Source organism: Oncorhynchus clarkii, chromosome 12 (assembly GCF_045791955.1).
Source record: "Oncorhynchus clarkii lewisi isolate Uvic-CL-2024 chromosome 12, UVic_Ocla_1.0, whole genome shotgun sequence".
NCBI lineage: Eukaryota > Metazoa > Chordata > Actinopteri > Salmoniformes > Salmonidae > Oncorhynchus > Oncorhynchus clarkii.
The window spans coordinates 31,126,126-31,141,100 of NC_092158.1; positions in this window are offsets into that span (position 1 = coordinate 31,126,126).

Consider the following 14,975-nt stretch of genomic DNA (forward strand, 5'->3'; position numbering starts at 1 on the left):
TGGCTCTGACCTAACATAATCGTTTGTTGTGCTTTAGCTGTAAAGAATTTTTAAATCGGACACGTTGGGTAGATTAACAAGATGTTTAACTTGCATTTGCTGTATTGGACTTGTTAATGTCTGATAGTTACATATTTCCCAAAAATATTTTTGAATTTCGCGTGCTGCCTTTTCAGCTGAATGTTGTTGAGGGGTTCCGCTAACTTTTCTTTCAAAAACAAGGACATTTCTAAGTGACCCCAACCTTTTGAACTGTAGTGTATATGTATTTGTGTTTTGTCGGTATGCGTGTGTTTGTAGTGCGTGTGTGCTTTTCTAGGTTTTGTGTGGGAGTGTCAATGTAGTGTGTGTGAGTGAGTGTGTATATGGTGGGAATATATAGTGTAGTGAGTGTGCATAGGGTCAGTGCAAGATAGAGTCAGTGCAGATAGTTAAGCAGTCTGTCTATTTAGCAGTCTTCCGGCTTGGGGGGAAGAAGCTGTCTTGGAGCCTGTTGGTCCAAGAGCTGATGATCTTATTTAGGGGCTTCACAGCAAAGGGGGTGAAAACATATGCACCCACCACTTTTCTGTTTTTAATTTTTTTAATTTTTTGAAAGAAGTTTTTTTTAGTTTCACTTCACCAATTTGGACTATTTGGTGTATGTCCACTACATGAAATCCAAATAAAAATCTATTTAAATTACAGGTTGTAATGCAGCAAATTAGGAAAAACGGCAAGTGGGATGAATACTTTTGCAAGGCACTGCAAGTAAGCATTTCATGGTAAAGTCTACATCTGTTGTATTCGGCACATTCAATTTTATTTAATTGTATTTTAAACATTTTATATCAAATACAAAAAGGTGAAGTATAGAGCCAAAGGTAAAACAAAATCATCACTCTCCAAATAAAGTACCAATGCATTTTAATTAATGCTAGTGCCTTGTTAAAAGTTCATTTGTGGAATTACTTTCCTTCTTAATGCATTTGAGCCAATCAGTTGTGTTGTGAAAAGGTAGGGGTGGTATACAGAAGATAGCCCTATTTGGTAAAAGACCAAGTCCATATTAGGGCAAGGACAGCTCAAATAAGCAAAGCAAAGCAAAGCACAGTCCATCATTACTTTAAGACATGTGGGTGTCACGTTCTGACCTTGATTTCCGTTGTTTTGTATTTATTTAGTATGGTCAGGGCATGAGTTGGGTGGGCAGTCTATGTTTGTTTTTCTATGTTTTGGGGCTTTTCTATGTTTCGGCCTAGTATGGTTCTCAATCAGAGGCAGGTGTCATTGGTTGTCTCTGATTGAGAATCATACTTAGGTAGCCTGGGTTTCACTGTGTGTTTGTGGGTGATTGTTCCTGTCTCTGTGTTTGTTGTCACAGGATAGGCTGTATAGGTTTTCACGTTCCGTTTGTTATTTTGTAGATTTAAGTTATTTCATGTATCGTTCATTTTTCCATTAAAGAACATGAGTAACCACCACGCTGCTTTTTGGTCCGCTTCTCCTTCAACAGACGAATGTCGTTACAGAATCACCCACCACAACAGGACCAAGCGGCGTGGTAACGGGCAACGGCAAGAGGAGCAGCAGGAGAAGCAACAGAGGCAGCAGCAACAGGAGCAGCAGCAGCAGCAGTGGGAGAGGCTGCACTATTTGGAGAAATGGACATGGGAGGAAGATTTGGATGGTAAAGGACCCTGGGCTCAGCCAGGAGAATATCGCCGCCCCAAGGAAGAACGGGAGGCGGCGAAAGCGGAGAGGCGCCGGTATGAGGAGGCAGCGCGGCGTCGTGGATGGAAGCCTGAGAGTCCCAAAAAATTTCTTGGGGGGGGGGGCTAACGGGGAGTATGGCTACGCCAGGTAGGAGACCTGAGCCAACTTCCTGTGGTTACCGGGGGGCTAGAGAGACCGGGCAGGCACCGTGTTATGCTGTGGAGCGCACGGTGTCCCCAGTGCGGGTGCACAGCCCGGTGCGGTACATTCCAGCTCCGCGTATCGGCCGGGCTAGAGTGGGCATCGAGCCAAGTGCCATGAAGCCGGCTCTACGCATCTGGTCTCCAGTGCGTCTCCTTGGGCCGGCTTACATGGCACCAGCCTTGCGCACGGTGTCCCCGGTTCGCCTGCATAGCCCAGTGCGGGCTATTCCACCTCGCCGCACTGGCAGGGCGACCGGGACCATTCAACCAGGTAAGGTTGGGCAGGCTCGGTGCTCAAGAGCTCCAGTGCGCCTGCACGGCCCGGTCTATCCGTCACCACCTCCACGCACCAGCCCTCCGGTGGCAGCCCCCCGCACCAGGCTGTCTCTCCGGCCCATCCTTACGGGGGCTCCCTCCTCTCCAGCGCTGCCGGAGCCTTCCTCCTCTCCAGCGTTGCCGGAGTCTCCCGCCTCTCCGGCGCTACCAGAGCCTTCCTCGTGTCCAGCGCTGCCGGAGTCTCCCGCCTGTTCGGCGCTACGAGAGCTACTCAGTCCGGCGCTTCCAGAGCCTTCCTCCTCTCCAGCGCCGCCAGTGCCGCCCGTCTGCCCAGCGCCGCCAGTGCCGCCCGTCTGCCCAGTGCCGCCCGTCTGCCCAGCGCCGACAGTGCCGCCCGTCTGCCCAGCGCCATCAGTGCCGCCCGTCTGCCCAGCGCCGCCAGTGCCGCCCGTCTGCCCAGCGCCGCCAGTGCCGCCCGTCTGCCAGGAGCCACCAGTGCCGCCAGTCAGCCAGGGGCCGCCAGTGCCGCCAGTCAGCCAGGGGCCGCCAGTGCCGCCAGTCAACCAGGGGCCGCCAGTGCCGCCAGTCAGCCAGGGGCCGCCAGTGCCGCCAGTCAGCCAGGGGCCGCCAGTGCCGCCAGTAAGCCAGGGGCCGCCAGTGCCGCCAGTCAGCCAGGGGCCGCCCCAGCAGCTGCCGCCCCTCTGTCCCGAGCTGCTATCGCCCCTCTGTCCCAAGCTGCTGCCGCCCCTCTGTCCCGAGCAGCTGCTCCTCTGTCCCGAGCAGCTGCCCCTCTGTCCCGAGCAGCTGTCCCTCTGTCCCGAGCAGCTGCTTCACCTCTGTCCCGAGCTGCCCCTCTGTCCCAAGCAGCCCCTCTGTCCAGTGGGGTCATTGAGAGGGGTGGCCATGGTGAGAAAGCCACGGAGGCGGACAATAAGGCGGACTAAGACAATGATGAAGTGGAGTCCGCGTCCCGCGCCAGAGCCGCCACCGCGGACAGACGCCCACCCAGACCCTCCCCTATAGGTCAAGGTTTTGCGTCCGGAGTCCGCACCTTTGGGGGGGGGGGGGGGGGGGGGGTACTGTCACGTTCTGACCTTGATTTCCGTTGTTTTGTATTTATTTAGTATGGTCAGGGCGTGAGTTGGGTGGGCAGTCTATGTTTGTTTTTCTATGTTTTGGGGCTTTTCTATGTTTCGGCCTAGTATGGTTCTCAATCAGAGGCAGGTGTCATTGGTTGTCTCTGATTGAGAATCATACTTAGGTAGCCTGGGTTTCACTGTGTGTTTGTGGGTGATTGTTCCTGTCTCTGTGTTTGTTGTCACGGGATAGGCTGTATAGGTTTTCACGTTCCGTTTGTTGTTTTGTAGATTTAAGTTATTTCATGTATCGTTCATTTTTCCATTAAAGAACATGAGTAACCACCACGCTGCTTTTTGGTCCGCTTCTCCTTCAACAGACGAACGTCGTTACAGTGGGTCAGTCAATGCGGAGAATTTCAAGAACTTTGAAAGTTTCTTCAAGTAAATTACAATCCAAAAACCATCAAGCAAGTAAATTTGTTTGTCACAGCTTACTTGAGGGTTGGGTTTGGATTACAATTATGTCAACAATCATGCCCCTTCTTGCCCATAGATATGTGGTGGCAACGCCCCTTGCCATACGGAACACAGGTGGTATGCTCCAGCAGCATTAAGTCAGATTATCTTTGGCAGGAGCTTGGTTTGCAGTGCACATATTGCTCAAGAAATAAAATGAAATGAAAATGAATAAAAAATGTTTTTTAATAATCTAGGACAGATGTCCAGGATATGGTTTACATCCCAAACTAGCTTGCTGTCTGCTAGTTAGCTAATAAATCACACCTGATGACAGGTTTCATAGGATGAAGTGTAAAGGCGTCTGTGTGTAGCTGGTGAAATGAGTCAGGCGCAGGACAGCAGATATGAGTAATAAAATACCTTACTCAAAAATTCAAACATAACACGTAATAAACACGGCCACACAATACGGACAACAATACAACAAACAATCACTCACAAATACAACATGTAGAACAGGGGGTTAAATAATAAACAAGTAATTGATTAAGTGAAGCCAGGTGTGATAAGACAAAGACAGAACAAATGGAAAATGAAAAGTGGATCGGCGGTGGCTAGAAAGCCGGTGACGTCGACCGCAGAACGCCGCCCGAACAAGGAGAGGGACCAAGTCGTGACATGAAGCCAGCATGCTTTCAATAATGTTTCAAATTGAACTGGCTAGCTAAGATCCCTGCTAGCTAACGTTAGCTAGCAAGCTACTTCAAATAATCAAGCAAACGGGATGACATGTTTGATGCAGCCAGCTTGCTTTCAATAACGTTTCAAGCTAGCTATGAAAGCTAGTGTTAGGCGAGCTAGATAGGTAGCTAGGTAGAATTCAAGGGTTTCAGCTAACCTAAAACAATATGCCAACAACATTATTGAGTATTTTCCAGGTCAAAAATAATGACAAGGCTGAGGCCGTCGCCAAACGCAAGTCCTGTTTCAGAGTAATGGAGGACACTTGAATCAGGTTGCTCATATTTGATCTGGACAAAGGTCTTAATACTATCACTTGTCTGTCCTGGTATTCACCTTTCATAACCACCATTCATCATGTGTGTGTTTTTATGTTTCTTGTATGTTGTAAGGAAGTGCTCCATTCCATAGCGCCAATTTACTTCTCCAGGGCCAGGGTGAGTAATGCCAACCAGTCATTGCCATGGCACGTGTCCCTTGTAAATTAGATGTGAATCATAACCTCTGATTGGCTATGTTCAACCGTGTATTTACGGGGGTTTGTTTGTTTTCTTTACCCTGTTTTTGTGGTAGCCAATTGGTAGTTACAGTCTTGTCTCATCGCTACAACTCCCGTACGGACTCAGGAGAGGCAAAGGTCGAGAGGTGTGCGTCCTCCGAAACACAACCAACAACCCAACTGGTTCTTGACACAATACCCACTTAACCAGGAAGGCAGCCACACCAATGTGTCTTAGGACCACCTGGCGACTGTGTCAGCGTGCACTGCGCCCGGCCAGCCACAGGAGTGTGTGATGGGACAAGGACATCCCAGACAGTCAAACCCTCCCCTAACCCGGACGACACTGGGCCAATTGTGCTCCGCCCCATGGCTCTCCAGGTCGCGGTCAGTTGCGACAGAGCCTGGACTCGAACCCAGAATCTCTAGTGGCATAGCTAGCACTGCGCCACTTGGGAGGCCCACTGTGTATTTACTTTTGACAGACTCTCTCTCCATCCCTCTCTTTCTCTGTGATGTAGGAGCTTGTTCGGATCTGTAGGTCAGGCTCCTTCATGACCAGTATCTGTGACGAGAGGGGCCTGAGGCTGATCTACGCTGACATGCCCATCAGGCATTGACAAACACCTCAGAAGGGACAAAAGGTAATTACTAATAAGACAGTACATCCCACGTGTTCAGTAATATTACCCTTTCAATGCATGCGTCACTCATCAACACTTTCTCATTTTTCAACAGATGGAGGACAAAATAAATGCTTTTGTCATAGAGTACTCTGACTGAAAGATGGATTGATACGGATGTCTGAATTGAGAGAGACCTTGCACTTAGTATTACAATTATGCAAGACACATCTATTACTTTTTATTGTCTTTTGTTATTGAATCGATTAGTCATATCAATAGGTGGGGAAACCCTGTGTATTCTTCAAACATGTCAAGGAACTATCTTATATGGGACATCGTACCCGGAAGGTACGATGACTGAAATGTTTCGCAAGGTAGCCCCAGCACCAGAGGACATCTGTATCTGTATCAGCTGTGAATCTCAATAGAAGATGAAAGACAAGTGAAATATTTGCACATTGTTATATTAGCAGAACACTGTTACTACATTATTATGTGAAGGGTGGTTTATTTTACATGGAAGTGTTACAATTGAAAGTTACAAAAACACATTGTTGAGAACAGGAAACCAGAAAATATATTTTTTTAAATTGAGGAACGGAAGCAGAACTGGGAACAAAAGTAATCTCTAGTGTAATGGAAAATAAGCATTATTTTAACCTTTTCACGCATTAATTCTAAATATCTATACGGTCGCCCAAGAGTGATTTTTTTTATGTGCGTGATGTCAGAATGCACTCACTGTTCCAAAATGTGATTGTTACTCATGCTGCCCATTAATTATCTATAGGCTATGTTTCAATTTAAAATTATTTTCTAACAAGTTTTATTTTCAACAACAGTTTGAAATGAGGTGTGTCCCGCCTCCTCATTAATTCACATAAGAAGTATCCCATTTCACTGTTGCGGACAATTTATGTTTGAGGCTTACTGACAAACTTCTCTCTTTGACGATAGCCCAAGCACTTCTTCAGTGTTTCCCCAGATCAAGAATGCAGACATTTCCACATCTCTAGTCATAAAAGTCCCTGAACAAACCTTTGCCCCTTGGCACATTTTCTGGCTGGCGCCCGCATTGCCTTCATTGTTGTTTTCCTTACAAATAATAACTTTGGACATGTATGAATTCCTATCAAAGTAATTGCCTTATTTTTTGTATATCATGTAATTGTTTCTACTGTAGCATACCATATGTATGTATGGAGCATAATGCATTTACTGTTTTATTCACATGTTTTCAAGTACTGGTGACAACTCATGCATTCTTGCATAGATTCTAATGGACACATACGATGTGTGTAAAATACTTTTTTGAAGGTTGTACTGATTATGATGAGCTAATGCTAAGCTTTTTGCCAGCTATGTGTGACGCTATGTTTGTTGACATCATACAATGCATTCTGGTTGTCACGTAAGCATCTGTCAGACCAAAGATGTTATAACAAAACAAGGTGAAGGGATCTTTCACTCGACTGATTTATTTCACTCGACTGATTTATGCTTCCAAGACAACTGGGAACTCTGAAAAATACAAGGTAAAATCATGACGTCAGTGATCTTCAGGTTGGAAAGTCAGAGCTCTACATAGAGATAGAACTGAATTACCTATCAGTAGGAAGTCCTCAACTTCAAAACCTTTCTCCATAACAAAGCTAACTTCCCTTACCTCACTGTCACTACTCACTAAATGCCCTAGGTTTGTTATGGCTGAATGGCAAAGACACCCAGGAAACACCCACATCAAACCACACCCACAAGACAACTCACGTTTGGCTTTAGTCATGGCCGCTAGCATTTCTTAATGAGCAAGCTAAAAAACAAGGCCAAATTAGTAAGTTCAGCCTCCCTTTAAGAGTCCAAGGCCTAAATATTCCTATCTAGTCTGAACATATTTGTCACATGACACAAACACACAAACACAATGAAACACACATGTAAATACATGCAGAAATCCCTGTTTATCTGCTGCGAGAAACATGTAGTGTACCAAGTAGTGTTCTTTTCTAATACAACTTTGAGTTATATATTCATTGTTACATTAATGAATCATAGACTGTAGTAGACATTTTACTCCAGACTTAACCTCTTTGAATATGCTATGAATAGGAACATGTTGATTGTGTTGCACCAAGCAGCCAGTTAGTTTCACTGTATGAATAAATCACAACTGATACCCCCTCAGGATTCAACACAAAACCATGCATGCATTATCTCTACTGCACATACCGAATGGAGGCCTAATGCATGGAATCTCTCTGGTTTCAATGGAAAACAGTAATGAACAATAGTATGACAGAAAGCATTGGTGTAAGCCTATTGGTGTTAAAATACCCCATACTACACACTGAATAGATTAACCACAGATAGAACAAGGAGCCAGATGTTTCACAGGATGTATAAATCTGAAGCATCCAGTTAGAATTCCCACTCCCCACCAAATATGGTGAGGAGAGGAAGCCCAGTGGTCGGCAGTGGGATAGTATGGATCAAGATGGAACTGGGCCAACATTCTGCAAATTTCCTCATCGATGAAACATTCAATCTCAATACAGTTTTCTGTTCCCAAAACAAGAATCTGTTATGAACAGAGTAGAATACTTTTTGTAGACTTTACCTTTTGCCAAAGTTTTAAAAAATTGCATTGTTTAGAAAGAGTGCAAGGTGGAAAATTGAGTTATTGCACACACACATTTCACAGAGTAGGAGTTCCCTAATGGAAATATGCAGATACATGCTAGAATGCTCCAATAGGATCTTGATAGCTCGTGCTTGGCTCTTCCCACTCCTTGCATGTTCTGTCCACTATGCTTAATTTGCCCCCATAGGAAACGACAGGTTGTGGTGTATCTTGGGTTAGTTATAGAAATAGGCCGCAGAAGAACCCAAGCTGACAGAGGGGGAAACAAGCTGATCTCCGTACTGTAATAATTCTAACAAAGAAAAACAGGTCATGGATTAAAACTGTTAATTGTGTAAAATGTATGATAATTGCAGCAATGTCCTCGGCTACTTTGATTACTGATTGTGGAAAGGAAAAGAAGTGTATGAGAATTTACGTATGAGAGTGTATGAGAATTAATCTACAAGTCTTTGCTAGGTAAAGCTCCACCTTATCTAAGCTCACTGGTCACCATTGCAACACCCACCCGTAGCACGCGCTCCAGCAGGTATATCTCACTGGTCACCCCAATGCCAATTCATCCTTTGGCCGCCTTTCCTTCCAGTTCTCTGCTGCCAATGACTGGAACGAACTGCAAAAATCACTGAAGCTGGAGACACATATCTCCCTCACTAGCTTTAAGCACCAGCTGTCAGAGCAGCTCACAGATCACTGCACCTGTACAAAGCACAGCTGTAAATAGCCCATCCAACTACCTCAGCCCCATACTGTATTTATTTATCTTTGCACCCCAGTATCTCTACTTGCACATTCATCTTCTGCACATCTACCATTCCTGTGTTTAATTGCTATATTGTAACTACTTCGACACCATAGCCTATTTATTGCCTTCTTATTACCTCCCTTATCTTACCTCATTTGCGCACAATGTACAGTGGGGCAAAAACGTATTTAGTCAGCCACCAATTGTGCAAGTTCTCCCACTTAAAAAGATGAGAGAGGCCTGTAATTTTCATCATAGGTACAGTTCAACTATGACAGACAAAATGAGGGGAAAAAATCCAGAAAATCACATTGTAGGATTTTTAATGAATTTATTTGCAAATTATGGTGGAAAATAAGCATTTGGTCAATATCAAAAGTTTATCTCAATACTTTGTTAAATACCCTTTGTTGGCAATGACAGGTCAAACGTTTTCTGTAAGTTTTCACAAGGTTTTCACACACTGTTGCTGGTATTTTGGCCCATTCCTCCATGTAGATCTCCTCTAGAGCAATGATGTTTTGGGGCTGTTGCTGGGCAACACAGACTTTCAACTCCCTCCAAAGATTTTCTATGGGGTTGAGATCTGGAGACGGGCTAGGCCACTCCAGGACCTTGAAATGCTTCTTACGAAGCCACTCCTTCGTTGGCCGGGCGGTGTGTTTGGGATCATTGTCATGCTGAAAGACCCAGCCACGTTTCATCTTCAATGCCCTTGCTGATGGAAGGAGGTTTTCACTCAAAATCTCACGATACATGGCCCCATTCATTCTTTCCTTTACACGGATCAGTCGTCCTGGTCCCTTTGCCGAAAAACAGCCCCAAAGCATGATGTTTCCACCCCCATGCTTCACAGTAGGTATGGTGTTCTTTGGATGCAACTCAGCATTCTTTGTCCTCCAAACACGACGAGTTGAGTTTTTACCAAAAAGTTATATTTTGGTTTCATCTGACCATATGACATTCTCCCAATCTTCTTCTGGATCATCCAAATGCTCTCTAGCAAACTTCAGACGGGCCTGGACATGTACTGGCTTAAGCAGGGGGACACGTCTGGCACTGCAGGATTTGAGTCCCTGGCGGCGTAGTGTGTTACTGATGGTAGGCTTTGTTACTTTGGTCCCAGCTCTTTGCAGGTCATTCACTAGATGATCACAAGAACGGTGAGCAGGATTTGAGTCTCTGGCGGCGTAGTGTGTTACTGATGGTAGGCTTTGTTACTTTGGTCCCAGCTCTCTGCAGGTCATTCACGAAATGATCACAAGAACGGTGAGCAAAAATCCCAGAACCATACGGGGGGGTATGGTTTTGGGATTTTTGCTCACCGTTCTTGTGATCATTTCGACCCCACGGGGTGAGATCTTGCGTGAAGCCCCAGATCGAGGGAGATTATCAGTGGTCTTGTATGTCTTCCATTTCCTAATAATTGCTCCCACAGTTGATTTCTTCAAACCAAGCTGCTAACCTATTGCAGATTCAGTCTTCCCAGCCTGGTGCAGGTCTACAATTTCGTTTCTGGTGTCCTTTGACAGCTATTTGGTCTTGGCCATAGTGGAGTTTGGAGTGTGACTGAGGTTGTGGACAGGTGTCTTTTATACTGATAACAAGTTCAAACAGGTGCCATTAATACAGGTAACGAGTGGAGGACAGATGAGCCTCTTAAAGAAGAAGTTACAGGTCTGTGAGAGCCAGAAATCTTGCTTGTTTGTAGGTGACCAAATACTTATTTTCCACCATAATTTGCAAATAAATTCATAAAAAATCCTACAATGTGATTTTCTGGATATTTTTTTTTTATCATTTTGTCTGTCATAGTTGAAGTGTACCTATAAGGTAAATTACAGGCCTCTCTCATGTTTTTAAGTGGGAGAACTTGCACAATTGGTGGCTGACTAAATACTTTTTTGCCCCACTGTATATAGACTTTTTTTCTACTGTATTATTGACTGTATGTTTGTTTATTCCATGTTTATTCCATGTGTAACTCTGTGTTGTTGTATGTGTCGAACTGCTTTGCTTTATCTTGGCCAGGTCACAGTTGTAAATGAGAACTAGTTCTCAACAAGCCTACCTGGTTAAATAAAGGTGATTTGTTTTTTAAATGGTCTGCATGATGTTTCATTTGGTTTAGGAACCACAATTTGTTTTCGGCTCCACATTTTTTATTGCTCTTTCCATTCATGGGATAATTAGGAAACATTGACATGTAAAATGTTCTGTGGTGAATGGCAATATGTGTAAAGAGTTGCCTATTTAAACCCATCAGTTCCTGTTGTGGCCAGACAGGGAAAGGTTGGGCTGTACTTCCTGCTGCTCATGCTAATTCAGGCATTACTTCGTCCTGTTTATTATTTTGGAAATATTGTAAGTGTTTTTATTTATTATTATCCGCACTTGCAAATAAAAGCCCTCACCTTGGGCAGAACAATTATACTCTCTTTGACTGCCTCCTCACTGCACATCCACCATAATGGCCCATGTCACAGTGTGTCCTTTTCATCCAACCACCAAAAATATGGATGTGCTACTATGGTGTCCCTGTGAGATCAATTGAACTCATGAGGCCAATGCTTTTTACAAATGAATATCCCATTCACTCTGATCACTCTTTAACTTCGTAATCAACGTTGAGAACCAGTTGCTAGCGTATCTAATTCACAAATAGAACTCCGAAGATGAATAATGTAAGTGCTCAGCAATTAAATCAGAGATCTGATGGCGTGTCACTAATTTATTGATTACCTCGTGCGCTATAAATTAGAGGGTTAAATGTCAATCAGACGATGTAAGTCACACATCTGTAAGAGTTATTAATTTCTTAGGATGGCGAATTGCATACAATTTCCCTTTAGATAGACATATGTTTTATTAACTGTATGTTAAGTTCTGTTTGAATAAGAAAGACACTGGGGTCATTCCTGGAATGGGGAACTAATATGGTTTGATATGCTTTGATGCAATTTTAATTAAATGGACACCCACCATATTCTGCTCAAATGCACACCGTCCCTTTGGCGGATTTTGTTGTGTTGATATGTGAGTCATTTGTATGTTAGGTTATAATTTGGTTGGATTATAGATTTGTAAGGCATTCCATGGAGGCTGACTTAATTCAATATAAAACTATGATTAACATGTAAACATAAACAAGACATCAGTTTTACCAAACTTCACCTATCTTAATTTACTTTTCTTTCCTCAATTATTTCTTAAATTAAGGTGGTCTTCCAACCAGCATCCTTTTATACCTAAAGAGTATAGGCCTCCTCTTTGCCTCCAAGTGAGTTGTACATAGTGACAGCTTCCACAAACAGTCTGTGAGACACATAGGCAGGAGCAGTGGGGAACCATAAGGGCCTTCTACACCTTTAAGAGAAGGTCTAAGGATTCCTAAGGTCCAATTGTCAGGGTTCTCCGCTGGGCAGGAGTCTAAAGGGGTTGTGTTCAAATCTAACACTTGCTAAACTCTGATTTTGCCCCGAGTAATACAACTCTACTGGGAAGCCAACTTTTCCATAAGGAGATCTCAGCATGTCTGTGGAAAGTGTCTGCTGCCTCTCTCTGGCCTTTGAGCTCTGCAAAAGGAATTATAGATTCCCTGCTACTTTTGCAGAGATCTCCTCCGAGCGCTCCCAAATTTCTCCAAATCCACACTCCTCACATTGGAACTGACACTGGCAATCACACTAAAGGATGTTTCCACTCTCCTTCTCTCACTCGATCAATCACTCACAACTCTCTCTCTCTCCTCTTTCTCTTGCTCGCTCGCTCACTCTACATATATATCTATCTATATATCTATCTATCTATTTATCTCTATCTCTATCTCCCTCTCTGAAATTCAATTCCAGCAGGTGGGTGAGAGTCAGACAGTCAGACAGTGCCAGCTGGGCCCAGATGTGGAGCTGCAGCAGAGAGACCACCAAGCCCTCCTGGTTGGAAAGGATCTGTCATCCAGCATCTGTCACTGTGAGAGAGGACCTCCCCATGCTGGACAGGCCTGGGCATGCAGCTCTCTTAAGGGACCCAGTGGACAGACCTGATGGGTAGGCTGGGTCCACTAGGCCGGGCCTACTGGTGCAGAAGCCATACAGGCATGTGGTGCCTATGGTCATGGTGGTGATGGTGGTTTGGCACATGGATGTCACAGCTGTCTCTCTATCCTTCAACCCCCCTAACGCCCACCATCTCCTCCACCCGTCCATCCTCTTCGCCCCTGCACTGTGACACACATAACACTCAGCATCACTCTCATTTGTTGTGTAGTCTTCATCATCATTATAGCAGATGTGCCACTGCTAGCCAGCAAGACTAGCTTACACCCTAATCAACCAAACCCCTATAATCTAAGTTACTAACAGACACTCACAGACATACCAGCACTCATGCATGCATGCACATACGTACTCAGGCACACCACACTCACGTACACAAACTGAAATGCACACACACAGATGCGTACACATACATTTCGATTTCCATTTCTGATTTCTGACCTCCATAATTTGTGGTATAGAGAGAGTGAGTGCACTGCGGGCCCTGTCACCTGCAACAACACAGACTGCCTTGAATTATTAATCCCTAATATCATTATGTAGTCACTACTTGTCATAACAATCTAGCCTGGCAGAGGGAAACTCAATCTGCAGCCGCCCCGCACAGACAATGATCTTTAATTATTCATACAGACTAATTGGCTACAGGATTTGCGGGGCACATTTACGTTTGTTCCTCGCATAGCTACTGCTGCTCCTTCAAGAAACACTACTATTAGAGGCCAACTCTTCCCTCGCCCCCATGTCAGCGAATTAGCAGGGATGTCGACCCCTCTCCCCTCCCTCCCCTCCCTGCCTCCACTTCTTTTCCTCTTCATCTCTCTCTTTTGCTGGATTTAAGATTCACTCCCCAATCTTCTCCTCTCACTTCCCCTTCTGTCACATGGCTCCACCTTGACACTGGTTAATTAATACAGGCTCAGACAGACAGACCGTCACTCTACTACATGGCTTCTATTCTTAGCTCAGCCCCTTTCTATTCAGCTCACGCTACACCCAGGCCGTGCCAGCTACAGTGCTTTCAGAAAGTATTCAGAGCCCTTGACTTTTTCCACAGTTTGTTACATTACAGCCTTATTCTAAAATTGATTAAATTGATTTTTTCCTTCATCAATCTTCACACAATACCCCATAATGACAAAGAAAAAACGTTTTTTAGAAAATGTTGCTAATTTATATATATAAAAAAACTGAAATATTACATTTACGTAAGCATTCAGACCCTTTACTCAGTACTTTCTTGAAGCACCTTTGGCAGCAATTACAGATTCCAGTCTTCTTGGGTATGACGCTACAAGCTTGATACATCTGTATTTGGGGAGATTCTCCCATTCTTCTCTGCAGATCTTCTCAAGCTCTGTCAGGTTGGATGGGGAGCGTCGATGCACAGCTATTTTCAGGTCTCTCCAGAGATGTTAGATCGTGTTCAAGTCTGGGCTCTGGCTTAGCCACTCAAGGACATTCAGAGACTTGTCCCGAAGCCACTCCTGCGTTGTCTTGGCTGTGTGCTTGGGGTCGTTGTGCTGTTGGAAGGTAAACCTTCGCCCCTCTCTGAGGTACTGAGAGCTCTGGAGCAGGTTTTTAACAAGGATCTCTCTGTACTTTGCTCTGTTCATCTTTCCCTTGATCCTGACTAGTCTCAGAGTCCCTGCCGCTGAAAAACAATTCCCACATCATGATGCTTCCACCACCATGCTTCACTGTAGGGATGGTGCCAGGTTTCCTCCAGACGTGACATTTGGCATTCAGGCCAAAGAGTTCCATCTTGGTTTCATCAGACCAGAGAATCTTGCGTCTCATGGTCTGAGAGTCCTTTAGGTGCCTTTTGTCAAACTCCAGGCGGGCTGTCATGTGCCTTTTACTGAGGAGTAGATTCCGTCTGGCCATTGTACCATAAAGGCCTGATTGGGGGAGTGCTACAGAGATGGTTGTCCTTCTGGAAGGTTTTCCCATCTCCAC